Genomic DNA, 18,664 nt, shown 5'->3' with positions numbered 1-18,664 from the left:
CTGGAGTTTCCCTCAAACACCTCAGGCAGCAGGTGTAGCTTTGACAATTTTCACTTGAGCATTATCTTTCTGCAACTGGACTGATGACTGATGACCTCCAGTGGAACTCTTGCCATCAGCTATACAAGACCATGGACAAAGAAAAAAATGATTACTCTGATGTTCCAATAGATATTTTGGAACCCACTCTTTGTTTTCTCTGTCTGGGAATGGGCTTGGAAGATCACCACCCATTGTTCCACCCAGAGGAACACATTTAGTTAAAGATACAAACAGGGAAATGTCAACTGGTTTGGTAATGTTAATTTATTCAGAATACAGAGATTTATGAGCTCACGGATGCAAATAAATTGACACACAAGGTAAGGAAATCAGGCACTTTTAATGGCTTAGACTTATACTGTATAAGAAGAAATATACATGGTCCAATTGCAAACACTTACCTAGGTGAGTGAGCACAAGCTCCTTGCATGTAACAAATCAAAAGTGAAGTTACCTAATTTTGCATTAACGAGAGGGAGAGAATGGTTTCCAACAACCGTTCTGTTGAAAGCTAACATGCCTATCTTTTTTGGATGAGGTGACTACTAAACTCCATTTTACACTCTTGCTTTCAAGTCTTTACATCTGGATATTTCATAAGACTGGATAGAATTCGAGAAGTTCATGAGGAGGGGGTAATACATCTCCATAATGCACTGCAAAGTGACCACACAGGTATAAAGGTTTTATGTAATTAGAAACCTGTTATAAAACTATGTGATATGAATCCTTTTTCATAACACAGTGTACACAGTGGAGAACTTGATTTAGATAAATGATTTAAATTAGTATCCTTCCCACCCCTAGGTGGTTATAAATCATGATTTGAATTGCTGATGTTCTGAATCAATCCTCCATTCAAAGAAAGGTGCAGGAAGGGAAATTTCTTTTAAACAGTACGTGTTCCCTTTCATACTCTCTATTTACTTCTGGGCCTATGATCAAAGGTAGCAATCAGCCTTCCCAAAGAGCAAAAACAAAAACATGAAATATGAAGCTAGACAAACTACCACATTACATCTTTGATAGTAGCAAAGGTGATAATTCCTCACTAACATGGCAGTAAATAACAGAAATTATTATTAAGAGCCCATCAGCAAGCTGTGAATACTTCCTACAGATCATTTGCCAATAGTGGTGGCTTCCAAACTCTGCAAGATACTGTGAAGTTCAGAAGCAGAACACAACACTCTCACATACAAAACAACATCCATGTTTGGAGGATTTCCTGCTTTTTTTTTTTAGCCTGTTGTAGGAGAAGGAATGAATATGTTCTTAACCATCATTTTTATCATTAGTGGCCACTCTTGCTTTTACTTAAGTTACAAGCATGATGGAATCCCCCTCGATGGATTGTTGTCACCTTGTTGTGGTGAGGGGCCTTGTGTATTGCAGTGAACTGTGGATGAAACCATAAGTCATGTGCTCCCAGGGGATTTCCCTGGGTGGCAAGCCCACAGGAAAGAAAACAGACCAAATGCAATCTAAAGTACTCAACGGTGGAGCAGGTGGATGGGAACATGGTTCATGTTACAATGGCTGTAAAGGTGGAAGAAGGCTGCAACAGATGAGAAGTCATCAGTCATTGGGTTAACTATGCCACTGGATAAGCACCTCATTCTGTGAAGACTGTGTGTTGATCAGTTTTTCACTGATAATGAATTCACACACAGGCATCTTCCATGAAAAATAAAACAAAACCAACAAAAGTCCGATGGCAATCAGTGAGTGGTGATGGCGACAGGACTGGAATTTGACAGTTCCTAGCCGCAGACTGGGCAGTGGATATGGATTCAATTGTTCTGCCTCAAGGTCCGAGGCAGTTGAATAGTTTGGCAGCTGTATCCATGACTGAGCAGCCCTTTTAAGGATCTTCTCTACTCAGCCAATAAGTGGAGGAGGCTGGAAAAGGTGCCCTAAACATAATCTGCCTCTTTTATCCCTGGCTGAACTGCCACATCCAAAAGGGTCACCACCTTGTGCCCAAAAAAGAAAAATGAATGTGAAACATCATTTTCAGTCACCTACGGATCCACCATCAAGACCCTACATTGGAAAGCAATAATACTCAGCCACGAGTAATTGTAAAATTTAAGAAACTCAGGAAATTCAGATAAGTGGTCTACAAAGGATGTTAGTTCAATATGCTTCGGTTGAAACCAAGTGCATCTAAGTTCAACCAGACTCTCTCCTGGATACCTTGCTGAATTTAGTTTGGCTACAAAGAGACACTGAGTTGAAAATAAAACCTGGGTTGAATATGGAGAGATAGGCAAGAAAACTGGCACCGGGATTGTGGCGCAGCTGGCTGAGTGTCAGCTGCATTAAGATCACTCTGACCAAAAGGTCATGAGTTCGAAGCCAGCCCGGGCTGGACTGGGTGTCCAGCCATTGTGTAGCCTGTTGTCGACCTTTGCAACCCGAAAGACAGTTGCATCTGTCAAGTAGGAAAATAAGGCACCACCTTGTGTAGGAGGCTAAATTTAACTAATTTATGAGGCCATAAAGAAAGAAGACTCCGATGAATGTGGAATGCGGAAGAACTTCATCGGTGTCGTTGACGGACGATGAAAAGCAGCAGCTCCCCTGGCGGCCAGATAAAAAAAGTTAAATAGCCTTTGTCTGTTAAATGTTTGTCAAACTAGCATTGAATGTTTGCCATATATGTGTTTACTGTAATCCGCCCTGAGTCCCCTGCGGGGTGAGAAGGGCGGAATATAAGAACTGTAAATAAATAAATAAATAAATAAACTGAGAAACCTTCCCTAAGCTTGTGATATTTTTCTTAATTTCTCCATTTTTAAAAGGAAAGCTGGAAAAATGCAGATTCAGACCAATCACTTTTCAGCTTTTGTTTGGCTGTACTGGTAACTAACATTATGACAAGGCCGAAACCACACTAAATTTACCAAAAACAGAACAAAAAAAGGACTTAGTAGTGATTTCCCAAGATGCTGTGTGAGCTCAGCTTTTTCTGAGCTTCTCAGTTTAAATTATCATTAGCTGAGAATTTTAGTAACTAACTACTGCAGTCTGAGTCCTGAAAGAATATGACTTCCCCTTAGCAAAATACTCATTTTCAAAGAAGGCATATGGATTTTAGTCACACAAAAATAGTAGCAGCTGTACATGAATTGTTCTGCAAAGTGATCATATGAAAAAATCCTTAAATCTCTGAGAATTGACCTACTTATTCAGAAATATTTGAATTCTGCCATAGGTCTAAACCAAGGATAAGAAAAAATATAGTGTTCCAAATGTTATTGGAGTTTAGCTCACAGCAACATTTGAATAGACTGGCGTAACAGTGGATGTGAAAGTTTTTACTCACTGTATAAGGAGGTATCCAATATTTTCTTGTACAGTGCCATATGCAACCTCGGGTTAATGATAATAGAAATCAGTGGCTAGAGCAGTGGGAATCTCATAGGTACCTTTGGTGCAGTAATGCAGCTGGTGAGGAAAAAGGGAGAAGACATCACCCTTCCAGACCTCTAGAAAATATATTAAAAATGGTTTAACTGATTTTTTTAGTTACTGTTATATTTATTGGTGTCAAATTCCATTAAATTGTAGGGACAGAGTGATTCAGGTGATGATAAAAGACATGTCTTGTTGCTACTGCATTCAGATTTTGGGTTTCAGTTACTTTTGAATAGTAAAGTAACTACAGTACAGAGAAATTATTTTAGTTATCTTTGAGATAAGCAAAGGTAAATAAATACTTATGATTTTAATGAATTATGCATATTTTTAAAATATAAGTTTTTATTAAATCAGTTAATATGAAAAGAAAAACATTTAAAAATTGAATACACATAATATAGTTATACAATTCCCTTGAACCTCCATCCCCTCCTCCCACCCGTGAACCACCACCCATGACTTTCGACACTTACCCAGTGTGAAACGAATGTCTCAAAAAGACCCTACCCTTATCCTACATTAATAATTTCCCTTGTGACTATTTCTTCATCTCACCCATTCCCATGTTACTCTGCTGGCCAGGCCAACATCACTCCAGGTGATAAGTGTCAGATACCTGCCATGCCATGCCCACTGGCTGCTACTACAATGAGAATAGAAGGGGGACATATAAGAATGACTGTTCATTGGTACCAAACTGAGTTTGTTGATGCTGGAAGGTCAGGAGTCCAGACCCTTCCAGTTTTTACAGTGGCTGAGGTCCTGGTATTCAAAACCTTCCTGGGGCTGAGCTGGAATTCAGCACTCCAGATTGGGATAAAGGTCAATATAGATGTGCCTCTGGGAGCATCCACAAAGGTAACATTTCCCATATAATAAACATGGGATAATTGCTACCTCTATTTTTTTTTCTTGCTAGACCTCATCTCTTCAATATCTACACTGCAATTAGGCCAAATTTATCCAGGGCAGATAGCTAAACATGATTTAAAATGTTTTTCTAAGAATTAAGTAAAAAATTTTGCATAGGTTCTTCATAAACAGCAATGTGTATGTGTGACTTTTTGAAACTCCACTTTTTGAAATTTCACATCTCCATCTCTATGTCCTTTGTATGCACTATTTGCATTCCTCTCATAACTACTTAGTCAACCATGTATGGAGAAACCTCTTTCTCATTTCTATTTTCAGCATAAGTATGAATCAATAAGAGTAAGTAGCACTACTTGTGGATTTTAAAACAGAAAGCATCTATATCAGAGGGAGAGAAGTGGAGCAGGCATGCATGAACATATTATCTCTGTCTACTTCTCAGCCTTTTTTTCAAAACCATTCCCCACTGATAGAAAATAACCATTAATAGTAGGGAGCTTCTTATGTCCATGGTAGATGTTTGTTAGATTGCAATATCTGATAATAGCTACAGTTCCCTGGACCTTCATATTATTTCATTAGATGGGGTTAAACTCAAATTTCCCTTACATCCCTTCCCAAAATCAGCAGGACCTTTCTTGTTGCTGTGAACCCACTTCTTGCATGGGTTTCATCTGTTATATTTCAGGATTTTAAATGTTGTTGATCTGAGTACTCCACTCTGCATAGGGACTGCAATTTTTCCAGTATTCCACAGTGAATTTCCTTAAGAATAGTTTTTAGGCACACTAGCATAATGAAATATTCTAAAAATGTATCCTCAGTTCCTGGAATAAACCTAGGCTGGCAGCTTTTACAATACAGTAGTGAGGAAAAATCAGCATTTATTAAAAGAAACATAACCTGTTTTTCTCCTTCTTGACCTTAGCTGCTAACTTCAGTGCCCACAACTCCTTTCAATTCCCCATAAACCTTTTTTTTCTTTTAACCACACTGAAGTGTAGTTAAGGCAGACTTTTATCAATCAAGATTCTTCTCTAGTTATTCATAATTCTGGTAACAATGTTTTAATTCATTTAAAATTATTTCATAATGAACAGAAGAGTTCAAAAAAGACTGAACATTACCAACCTGCCCTTGACCATTCAGAGGCATTAGGTTAATGAGATGTGAGTAAAGAAAAAGATCAGAAAGAAAGGAATTAACTGCTATTTTTGTCTGTATTGTCTCCAATCTTGATCAGAATTTCATAACTATGATAAATAAATATGCAGTATGACTTTGTATAATTGAGAAATATATTCCAAAACCTTGCTGTGGGCATGTAAAACCTTGGGTTATAATAGAAAATTCTATATTTTGATTATATGTGGGCTAGAAACATATAATAGAATAACACTACAGGACTAGAGTAGCTCACAAACACCTCTGGGAAGAGGGACATTTTTTGGAAACTCTGGACATTGAATAGTGTATAAAGGGGCCATTTTTATGCTAAACACATATAAATGAATGCAGTTATCCATCATGATGATCCTGTGGTAGAGAGGGGTTGCCTTTGTCTTTCTCTGAGGCTGAAAGAATGTGACTTCCCAAAGTTTCCCCAATTTGTTTCCATTGCTGAATTAAGATTTGCATTCCGGCCTCCAGTCATAGTACAATACTCAAATCACAACACAACACTAGCGCCCTAGATAGATAGATGAATATAAATATAAATAGATCCAAATCAAAAGATGTTTTTGCCTTTTCACCCTCTCTCTTTTCACATGAGTAGAGAGAAAAGAATTCATAAACATTTAAATATTTTTTTAGTAATTTAAACTTTAAAAATAGAGTTTCACAGATCTGGCTTTGTAATTTTCACAACCCTGCTTCCTTTGGATGATTTGTTATTGTTCATTTGTTCAGTTGCTTCCGACTCTTCATGAGCTCATTGACCAACCCATGCCAGAGCTCCCTGTTGGCTGTCACCACCCCCAGCTCCTTCAAGGTCAAGCCAGTCACTTCACTTCACTTCTTCACTTCACTTTATTTCTTAATTAGTCGCTCTCCACCAAGGTGCTCCGAGCGACTTACAATCTAAAATAGCATTTACACAATATAAAAACATTCAACATAAAAACATTCAACAGTGACTATTTGGCAAATTAGATCTGATTACTTAAATGCACAAACAGCCAAGTCTTGAGCGCTTTAACAAAAGATCGCAACTCCGACATTGCTCTAATGTATGGAGGCAAAGAGTTCCATAGAATTGAAGCATAAGTCGAAAAAGCTCTACGCCTTGTAGCTTCCAGGTGTACCTCCCTAGGGCCCGGTATGTATAGGAGATTTTTTTGGGTGGATCGAGGTGACCACTGATGGAGAAAAGCAATGAGGTGGTCCCTAAGATATAAAGGTCCTTGGCCATTTTGAGCTCTAAATGTCAGAATCAGTATCTTTAAAAGATCCGATGTTCTATTGGTAGCCAATGCAGTTGTTGCAGAATCGGTGTGATATGGGATCTTATAGATGATCCCGCTAGCAGCCTGGCCGCTGCATTTTGGACCATCCGAATCTTCTGGGTTGTTGACTTTGGAAGGCCGGCATATACTTATGGCAATGATCTGGGCCTCCATCATCAGCGATGAGTCCAACACAACCCCAAGGCTTTTAACAGTGGCAGATGGAACCAGAGCTTCCCCATCGAAATCAGGCAGAGACTGGATTAATTCTGGTGGCTGGCCGGGCCAGAGTATCTCAGTTTTTGCAGGATTCACTTTTAGTCTGCTTGCTCGCAGCCAACTCATCACTGCTTCCAAACACAGCCTAAAGTTCTCAGGAATCGCGGTTGTCCCAGGTTCGAGACGCAAGAGTAGCTGGGTATCATCTGCATACTGGTAGCACTCTATGCCAAAGCTCTGCACCAGTCGAGCAAGTGGCCGGATGTAGATGTTAAATAACAGGGGCGAGAGGATGGCACCCTGGGGAACTCCACAGCAAGGCAGGAGCTCTCAGAGCTTTGGCCTAACCACTCCACCCTCTGTCTCCGGTCCCAGAGGAATGAATTGAACCATTTCAGGGCTAAACCTCGTACACCAGACATAGCCAATCGATGAATCAGCAAGTCATGGTCCATGGTGTCGAATGCAGCTGTGAGGTCCAAGTGTACCAATAGCGCTGATCCGCCTCAGTCTAACTGACAATGAATTTCATCAGTAATAGCTACCAAGACAGTCTCTGTCCCATGACCTGAACGAAAGCCTGAATGAAAGGGGTCCAAACCCGCAGTCTCTTCTAAGAATTGCTGTAGCTGCCCCGTCACTGTCCATTCAATCACCTTGCCCAAAAATGGAAGGTTTGAAACTGGCTGATAGTTACTAGGTATGGCAGCAACTAGGCTTGGTTTTTTCAAGAGAGGGTGGACCACTGCTTCTTTAAGGCAATCTGGAAAAATTCCTTGCTCCAAGAAACTACTGGTGATGCTCCTTAAGGGATCTCACAGTCCTTCCCAGCACTCCTTAACCAACCGGGAGGGGCAAGGATCGAGGGAGCAGGTGGTTGGTCTTGCTGCAGCTAGAGTCTTTTCCAGGTCTTCCATTTCTAATGGCACAAAATGTTCTAGAAAGATACCATCCATCCATCTTGCCCTTGGTTGGCCCCTCTTCCCTTTTCCTTCCATTTTCCCCAGCATAATTGATTTGCCCACTTTGAAAAAGTTGATTTTTTTCATAGAAGCAGAGATCTCATCAAACTAAAAAAAACCCTTATACTGAGATTTTAAGGGAAAACAAAATGACATCCATGCCATCCCTCTTCCACAAATACATGCTGTTCCAAATACATAAACTCCTTTTAATAGTATATTCAGTCTTTAATTCTGTCAAGAGTGTATAACTTTTTTTAACAAAAAAGGCAAAAATATATAAATACATCTAGAGTTATAAGCGATTAAGCATGTATACATTCTTGAGGACACTCTGCATTACCAAACGGAAAGTGTCTGCTTTGAAGCAGAGGAAACAATTTAAAAATCTTGCTTATGAGTTTGAAGCCACCTTATTTTAAATTTCACCTTGCTGTAAACAGTGATGTGTTCCATCATTGAATTTCATGTTATTTTTAGTTTTTGTCTTAAAGCCCTGATTTATCCATTTAACTCCGTTATATATAACCTTTATTTTCAGTGTCCTTCAGAGATCTAGTTTGTGATGTTATCTATAAAGCATTAGGAAGGAATAGTGAAACTCTGCCTCAAATGCCCACTGACTCTTAAAACTAGCTGATCGACATTTTCAATAGGGGTAGGCACAAAACAATACATCTAAGAACCACATATGTAGGGCTGATTGGGGTAAATTGTAGGGGTGATAATGAAATATGATGTATATACTCAGCTTGATCAGTTTATCAGTTTTATCATGTCTTATCATATGTATTTACTGTATTATTATAAGTGTCTTATTTTAACTTTCTACGTGGAGTGTGATCAGGTCTTGTCAGGCCTTGTTGTTCTGTTTCTTATTGTGATATGGCCTAAGGGCTATTCAATAAAATTACTACTACAATTGGGGTAGGCAACAGTGAAAGGACTGGGACCATTTTTGACACTAGTTCTGAAATAACAAGCATGCAAAAATGCAAATAATAATTAAAAGGAAAAAAAGAAAAAGAAACATCAGCCAGAGTTATGGCCAGTTGTTGTAGAGTTTGTGCTATTTCTAATGACAAAAATGTTCTCCCATTATCAGGAGAAAGGAAGGATTAAAATGATGATGATGGTGATTATGCTTCATTTTAGAAGAGTTAAGGCATACTGTACACAATTATATATGTGTCAATTTTATGTATTAGTCGAGAGCAAGTTTGGGAGCTAAATTATGTATTTTGATATAATCCATGGATAAGCCAAGGGTTATTTCTCAGACTGGGAAATGTGTCAGTACTGCCTCAGAAGGCCAGTTGCTTCTGGCCACTGCTCTCATTTTCCTGCCCAGGCATTCAGAAAAGCCAGAAGTAGCACTGTAGTGGAGAAAGTACAGGGGATCATTGCTTCTTATGAGTTCTTCCATGATAGACTAAACTTTTGTATTTTGACATCACACCCAGAGAAGTGCAAGTGTTAAGATATATTGATCCATGGATGTAAACTCAGACTTTTGAAGTTGATGTTGTTTGGAATTTATTTTTACTAAAACTTCTAGACTTACATATGTGTATATTCAGTACTCTCCTTTTTAAAATGCAGATTTGTCTGAAACGAATAGCTAGCAATGGGAGAATCATGGGGAGAGGCACACCCAGCAGAGGGATGCACATGGCATCATGCAATAGGGATAGTCACCAAAGGTGATTGTCTAACTGCAATACCAGTTTGCCCGGTTTAGATTATCAAGTCTATAGTGCTTTTGAGTGTTGGAATATGACTCCAGAAGACCAAGATTCACATCTCCACTCAGCTATGAAAAACCTCCTGTTAATTTATCTGGCCTAACCATGACTCCAGTGACAGGTTATCATAAGCTAGAATTGACTTGAAGGCAAGTATAGTGTTCGATCGCTACTTTTTGTGGACTCACTGTTTCACGGGTTTTTGCCCCCCAGTTTATGAAAGGCTGCTGTCGCCCAGAGAGTGGGGTTCTAATCCCGCCTCCTGGCAATGATGGAGTATGGAAGGGGGTTTCATCCTTCCCCTCGGGAGAGAGGCATCCAATCAAGAGAGATTGCAAAGTAAAACAGAGATAGCTAGCCAAAAATAAAAGGTGAGGGGTGCTTTTAAATCTCTCCGTGCTTCTACCTCACCCTCAGAATGCGATATACATATATAGCGTCCCTACTTCATGGATTTTCACTTTTTGTGGGTGATCCTGGAACGTAACACCCACGATAAGTGAGGGAACACTGTAACAGTAACGATAGTAAATCATGCAGCTTCACTCTTTGGGCAACTTCAGGAACATTTTCACTGGAACAAAAATGGAGGTAGAAAAACAATCTTGATTCCTTTGAAATCAGATTTTCCCACTTTATTTTATTTAATGTGTGTTATATAAATATGAGGGGAGTCAACATGGTATAGTGGTTTTATTGTTGATCTAGGACCCTGGAGACCAGGATTCAAATCCTCATTTGGTCATGGAAACCCACAGAGTGATCTTGGGCAATTCACAGTCTCTCAGCCTCAAAAGAAGGCAAAAGCAAGCCTGCCCCGAAGAATATTTATTAAAATGAAATTCCAAAAAATAATTTATTTAGCAGTATACAGAAACCAAAAAGAAAAGGATTGATGTGCAGTTGCTTAGGTGTTAATGGCAGATTAGAAATCTAACCTGCAAATGCATGTAATACTTTAGAGGAATTATTGACCTTTCAAGATCAGTAGACCTTGATTGAGAGATTCAATTTGATGAGGACATCTGAGATCCTAAACAAATGATATTTTGATGGAGGCAGAGAACAAATGTTGTTGTTTTTTCCCACTCCACACTCAAATCCTTGTCACATATGAGAATAGCATTAAAACGGCTCCTGTTTGACCCAGGCAAGTAGTAGAAAGTTTTAATTTCCACTGTTATACCCAGAATTTCCTTACTGCAGTGGGAAACATCAGTCAGTTTAATGCTACTGTATCGTCACACCCTGCTGATTTCAAAAGCCACATCCTGCTGTGTTCTGCAGCTCATACAGACTCCAAGGGCAAGTAAGAAGACAAGAGTAAAGATGATCTAAAGCACAAGAAACACAAACAGTACTGTGGAACTCTACCAAACAAAACCAAATTGATGGATGACATACCACATCCCTCTTCATTGTGAACCTACCCCCATTTAAAATTCTGTTCATTTAAATGTTAGTCGTAAAGTCACCCATCTTTAATGACAATAAAGGACTCACCGTCTTTGTGGTGTATTGCGACAATTTACACGTACCTCAGATGATTCCTCAAATATATGTTGCAATAAATATGCATATATTTACATGCACATCATTATGCAGCTTACATAACTGGAAGAAGATTCAGGAAGAAAGCTACTTACATGGACTTGAGTTCATGGTACCATAGCTATGATTAACTACAAGAAAAATATACCCACACTAGCATCCAATTATCATGATTGATCAACTTCAAGTTAAATGGAAACTACTTTGAATAGGAAAGAAGACTAGCACAGACCTTGGAACATGTCAGTGTCTGAAGATATTTCAGTAGTTTTTTCTTAGTAGAAACAGAAATACAGCATGTTCCAGCCTGAATCTTGTAAACTATAGGCAAAAATGATATTAACCATCATTGAAAGATGATGGACAACGGAAGGCTTCTCTTAAACAGATCTATTTCTTTAAAATTAGCTTTAAGAATTAAGTGCTTATGAGACCATGGTTTCAAATGATACATCAGGGAAATGTTGTATGTATAACATGTTCTAAGGACATTCACTAGCTGACTGAGAACATTGCTTAAATTAGACTAAGAAACTATACCATAGAGATGACACCCATCTTGATTACTCCTTTCCACATACTTCCAAAGAAGTGGTTCCTATGCTGAAGCACTGCCTGGCAACTGTAATGGATTGGGAAAAACAAACTGAATCTTAATCCAGACAAGACAGAGGTGCACCTAGTTAGTCCAAAGACATTGTTGGGAATAGGGAGTCAGCTTGTGTTAGATGGGGGTCACACTCCCCCTGAAAATGCATGTTTGCAGTTTGAGAGTACTCCTGGATTTGGCTCTGAACCTGGAGGCCCAGGTATCAGCAGTGACCAGGAGTGCTTTCATACAATTAAAGCTAGTGTGCCAACTGCGCACATTTCTGTAAAAGTCATATCTAGTCATGGTGGTACATGCCTTGGTTACATCCCAGCTTGACTACTGTAATGCACTCCATGTGGAGTTGTCTTGGAAAAGTGCTGAGAAATTTCAGTTAATCCAAAGAGCAGCAGCCAGACTGCTAACCGCATCAGGCTAAGGAAGTGTAGAACTCCACAGTTGCAACAGCTCCACTGGTTGCCAACACATCCCTAGGCAAAATTTAAAGTACTGGTTTTGAACTCCAATCCCTATAAGGGTCTGGTCCAGGTTAACTGAAGGGCTAGATCTCTTTCTATGAACCTGGTAGACATCTACAATCAACTGGGGAGGTCTTCTCTCTGTCCCAACCTCTGCTCAAGTATTTTTCATGGGAACACAGGAGAGGGCATTTTTGGTGGCTGCTCTGAGATTGTGCAACTCCTTTCCAAGAAAGACTAGGATGGCTGTCAATTAACTTATTTTTAAATTCCCTGCAAAGGGATGGGCAAAATGGCCGATTTCTCTGTGTGATGTTAATTCCTGTAGCCCACTTTTGTTGCTCACTTGTAAATAAAATAATGGCGCTGTGTGTGGAGAGAGCCAAAATGCCTTTGTGTGGAGAGAGCCAAAATGCCCTAGATCGCCATTGCAGAGGTTTAGAGAAAAGGTTAATTTAAAATAAAAAAAACTATCACCAATGCAAAGGCTTTGGAAAACATGAGGATTAATTTAAAACTATGTATTATGACCTGGGGTGAGTTTTTTTTAAAAAAAAGATAACTAAAATCCTGGAGGGACAATGGGAGGAAATTGCAAATGACCCCAGGGAAAATACCAGTTTAAGAAAGGTGCTTCTGCTTCAGTGGAATGCTTTGAAGGCAGTGCTAGATGCCTGTTTTAAAAAGTATGCTGGTATCCTTGAAATGAGAGGAGTCATTACCTGCCCATGCAATGGAAATTAAGTGGATGGTTGAGTTAGAAGATGGAGAAGGTGATCTTAGTGTGATGGGAGTGAGTAAATTCCTTGTCTTCTTTAAAGACAGAATCCCGTGAAATTCCATCCTTTCCTCCACTTTTCCTCATTTTCTCCAGCTCAATGTGATAAAGTCCTTAGGTTCATCTAGAGAAGAGCCATTACTTAAAAGTAGATGCACAATTCAACAGTTGATTCAATGGATTTACATTCCTACTAACCACGTGGATTCTAGCCATGAGCTTGCACATTGCACATTGTACATGTGTACAGATTAGTAAAACTTAGAAGTAAAATGTAGGATCTCAATGATACAATATATAATGTCTATATTCATTCTGTATGAATGAACCAAAATAATATTTCAGAACGTGAACATTGTTCTGGTTAATCTATTCTATTGAACATGATTTACTGGAGTGAATCAGACCTACTTACTACTCTGCAGCTAAGTAGTCAGACAGAGTTAATCTTGTTTAGTACTACATTAACTCTAACTGACAGTGAGTCTTCAGAATATGAGAAGCCCCCCCCCACCCCCTCCAATCTACTTTGAGATTTCTAATATTAGGAGTGTGAATGATTTCATTTTATGTACCGGATTCGGATGGTTTGGTAGATTTGGTTGCCGAATCCATAAAAACAAGCCTGGTATGGGGCAGCCAAAGCCTTAGCCAATACAGATCACAGCAAGTGGATCTTTTCGGCTAATGGAGGCTAATTGGAACCAATGGGACTGAGCGGCTTTCTACCTGAGGCAGAGGTAGCAGTGTGTGGGCAAGGCAGCCTTGCAAATCAGGATTAACTGCTGCTCCCCCTTTGCTTTCTTCCCCAGCCATCCCTTCCCGGTGCCTTCCCCCCCCCCCCCCGCCCCCGCTTGAGGCAAATGGCAGCTCGCTTTCCTAGTAGCACTTTGTGCAGCACAAGCATTGAAGAAGCTACCTCCCAGGACATGATGGGAGTTGAGCTTTTTCTCTATGTTTGTGCTCACTTTCTTTATCAGCCAATCAGAGGCCTGAAAATATTTTTTGTTTTTCATGTCTGTACTTCTAGCTTTTAAATTTCAGACTTTTTTAATGGAGAGCACTGAGACTGGAAGGAAAACCCAGTATCCCCAAAGTGGTGTCTAGTGAAGATCAGTGTCTTGGGTCTACTCCAGAGCAGCAGAATTGGAAGGGAAAGCTCAGTATTCCCAAAGGTTTTTTTTCCAAGTTTTTAAATGGAATGGGCAGGAACTCCACTCACTCATGGGATATGAATGAAAATGGATAATACTGGTAAAACTGGCAACATAAGACTAGCATGTGATTTAAAAAATGACAGATGGAACAATGTCCTTTGAAACAATATACGACTAACATCCCAAGTCACACTCTATCAGCCTCAAAGGAAGGCTATGTCAAACCTTCTCTGAACAATTCTTGCCAAGAAAACACCATTATAATGTCACCAAAAATCAGAAGTAACTTGAAGGGACACAACAGCAACCATATACAATTAAGAAATGCAAACAAAAGTGGGGCCATTACACTTCTTTCTACCAATATTACCTAGTGACCATCTATCCAACTACTGACCAAGTCCAAGGCTTTTCAACTCATGAGACCAGACAGGTTTAGGTGGGTTCCTACTTACAGTAAAATTTCTGCTGCAGAGCATTCTGTGATTCTTAGGCTTGGCATGTAGCAGAGTAAATATCCTTCTTCCAACACTATAGAGAGGCAATAAGTTGTAATGTTAGACCCATTTTACTATTTCAAGAATAGTTTCAGGAAATTGTTTGTTTGCTGGCCGGCTTAAGACAAGCCTGAATCTCTCTGAATAAGAAAACTGCCAATGGCTTCCTGGCACCTTCTCAGAGTTCACTGGATTGGATATTCTTCCTTCTGGGAGTAAATGACAACAGACATTAATCACTACAGAAGACATTAGCACAGCAAGCTAGCCTGGAATTGCATGCACCAATTGCTTTTGCCTTCAGTGCAGACCTCTGTCAATAAGTTAACTCAAATCAAGGCTGGGTTGTACTGTCTCCCTCAGGAGTAGAAGAAGTTTCACTATATTTATTTTAGTTTTAGGGAACAGCAAAAATATTTTTTCCTTCCAGGTAAATCTTCATGGTGCATTTGAGTGTGTGTGAACAGCTAGCTATACAAATGATGACCTCTACTACTCTATGATATCTTTTTATCATGCGGTAAAATACATAAAACACACCAGAATGACCGGGAGAACATATTTTAAATGGTTGAGATCAGTTTTTCCAGTGCTGGAAAACCCAGATGAGGATAATCCCCCACAAGTGGCAACATTTACAGTTTGGAGGGGGGGGGGGGGTACAGAAAAAAAAATAACATTTCTCCTACATTTGGAAAATTATTTATAATTATTTATAAATCAGACAGATAGATAATAATTTAACTTTTAAAAAATGAAAATGCTGGGAGAATTTGCCTTGAGAACTGGGACCTGGTCCCACTGATATGCAGATGATTTCAGTTCTAAACTAACGTCTGATTTCAGCATGCGGGTGAACAAACAATACCTTAATCCAGAAATAATAATAATCATTATCATCTTTATTTCTATCCTGCCCCATCTCCCCAAGAGGACCCAGGGTGGCTCACAGCATAAGTAAATACAATAAACAATATAAAAAAATAAATGAAAAGTTAATAAGAAAGAAACAAAAAACATAACATAAAATAGACACATTAAATATTAAACAGTACAAAGATGACTTAAGAGGAGTTTCTGGTCAGTCAAAAGGCAAATCAGGAATGGATCATCAATCTGTATTAGTGGTGTAGATTTCTAGTTTGGTGGATTTTCAAGTTTGTGCAGTTTCAAAGAGTACATATGCACAATTAAATTACTCTGCTTGTGGCACTCCTTCCCAAAGATGTCTGATTGGGCCACAGTGAGATGTGGATTTAACTGCTCTTTATGTTGCTGGATGTAGGCAGGCAGGCATAGCTATAGTTGAATCAGCTGGAATACTATCTGCTATTTTGCAGATTAAGTTTTTTGATCACATTGCTTACTGCAGATATGCTGCAATTTCACATAAAAAGGCTTCTTGGATATTCCATCACTTGACCTCTAATCTGCTCTTCTTCAAAAACAACAACAACCTACAAAGGAGCATTAGAAAGAGAAAAAGGCAATGTTTTTTCTGGTACATTACACATCTCATAACACTAGTTAACTCCCCAGCCCCACGACGGCTCTTTTGAGTACTCTATCACTTCTCCTTTCTGGTTTCCAACTTCTTTCCTTCTACATATGTCCACAAGCAATAATAGTTTTCCTCTCCCCATAAAATGGGGAGAGAAAAAACATTTGTCTGCCTCCCACGAGGCAGGGAGGAGTTCTGGTGGAACTCTCCAGAATATCTGGGGGCGTGGCCTGCTAGCACAGGCCAGGCCCTCCCAGGCTCATTCTGCGCCTGGAAGTTGGGGAGAGAGGTCGCAGAGAAGAGCGAAGACAAGAAGTCTGAAGAGGTTCAGCAAAGAAGAGAAGAAAAGAGGTTAAGGGGATAAGAAGAGCATCTACAGGTCTGTACAGGGGTCCTGGGGGAGGGAGGCTTCACCCACCCACCCCCCTCCCGGACGAAGGCTGGGCCCTTCAGGGCCCTTCACGGAGGCCTTGACTATGGCAAACAAGGGCACACGTGGCCAGGGGCCTGGAGCTGGGCGGCTTGGCAGGCGGCTAGCCGGCCATTGACATTCCCTGGCGCATGGTCACCGTGGCCTAGGATTGGGCCCGGCCTCGAGCTACCTGAGGGTTCTGGCAATAGGGTTCGTGTTGAATTGGCGTCCGTCGCTGCCGGGGCCTGCAGCGTCAATTTTGGTCGCCGTCCGGGCCGTTGATGGAGGCCATTGTGGGAGATGGGGCGGCTGCCATTTTAGGATAGGCCCAATTTCGTTTGCCACATGGGGCAAAATGAAAGTGAAAGGTATTTCAATTACTTTATGTTGGGCCGGATGCGTGTTATATGTAGTAGGTATGATGTTAAATATACAACGTTACACAGGTAATAGGGGAGTTATACCCTTGGCTACAGAGGTTGCTGACCTAAGGTCGATAGTTCTTATTCGGGAGTGGAGCGAGCTCCCGATGTTAGCCACAGCTCCCAAAAAAAATGGATCAGGGAGAGAGCTCCTGCTGTTAGATCCAGCTTCTGATACATATATATATATATATATATATATATATATATATAATTTTAAATAGGATCAGAAGGGGAGCTCCTGCTGTTTGATCCAGCTTCTGATAGCAAAAAAAAATGGAGCAGGGGGAGAGCTCCTGCTGTTAGATCCAGCTTTTGATACCCCCCAAATAATATTATTATTTTAAATAGGATCAGAGGGGGAGCTCCTGCTGTTTGATCCAGCTTCTGATAGCAAAAAAAAAATGGAGCAGGGAGAGAGCTCCTGCTGTTAGATCCAGTTTTTGATACCTCCCAAATAATATTATTATTTTAAATAGGATCAGAGGGGGAGCTCCTGCTGTTTGATCCAGCTTCTGATACCAAAAAAAATATATTATTTTAAATAGGATCAGAGGGGGAGCTCCTGCTGTTTGATCCAGCTTCGGATAGCAAAAAAAAAAATTTAAAAAAAATTAAATGGGATCCGAGGGGGAGCTCCTGCTGTTTGATCCAGCTTCTGATAGCAAAAAAAAAAATGGAGCAGGGAGAGAGCTCCTGCTGTTAGATCCAGCTTCTGATACCCAAATAAATAAATAAATAAATAATATTATTATTTTAAATAGGATCAGAGGGGGAGCTCCTGCTGTTTGATCCAGCTTCGGATAGCAAAAAAAAAAATTTAAAAAAAATTAAATGGGATCCGAGGGGGAGCTCCTGCTGTTTGATCCAGCTTCTGATACCAAAAAAAAGGGTTAAAGAGGGAGAGAGATAAGAAGGAATTATGCCTGAAAGAGAGCTCCTGCGGTTAGTTCCAGCTTCTGATAAAATAATAGAAAAATGAATAAAATAATATAATATATATATATATATATATATAACAGGGATGCCTTTGTGATATGCAAATCTGAGCAGATCAATAGACCCCATTCGTCAGCGACAGTTCATCAAGCGGAACACATGTACATAGGGCTTGCTTAAGACGAATCAGGTTCATAGTCGGTTTACTAATGATATGGGGTCATGGGTCGATTTCAAGTAAGAAGTGAGCTTCTGAGGTTAGCTCCAGCTGGAACTGATGACATTTGAGAGGGAACCAGCATTCTTTGCTATATTTGACGGAGTGACATCAATTTTTCTTTCAGGATGGTGCCAAAGAGGAACATAGGTGGCCCCTAAGGGAAAGGGGCCGGCCAAGAAGACGCCGGCGAAATGCCCCCCCCCTCCTTACGAGTCATCGGAGGAGGAGGAGGGCATTTCGGCCAAGGACATCGAGGCCTTAATGGCCAGAATGGATAAGTTGAGAGGGAGAGGGGTTTGCCGGTAAGGGAGCCCGGCTCGACGGGCTATTAATAAGCTAATCTTTAAAAGTTTGCTTTCTCCCATGTCTGCACAGAGTCTGCTAAGAAAGCTGGGACCCAAAAAG

This window comes from Anolis sagrei, chromosome 1 (genome assembly GCF_037176765.1).
Source record: "Anolis sagrei isolate rAnoSag1 chromosome 1, rAnoSag1.mat, whole genome shotgun sequence".
In the NCBI taxonomy this organism is placed as follows: Eukaryota; Metazoa; Chordata; class Lepidosauria; order Squamata; family Dactyloidae; genus Anolis; species Anolis sagrei.
Note: the sequence above shows the minus strand (reverse complement) of the source record.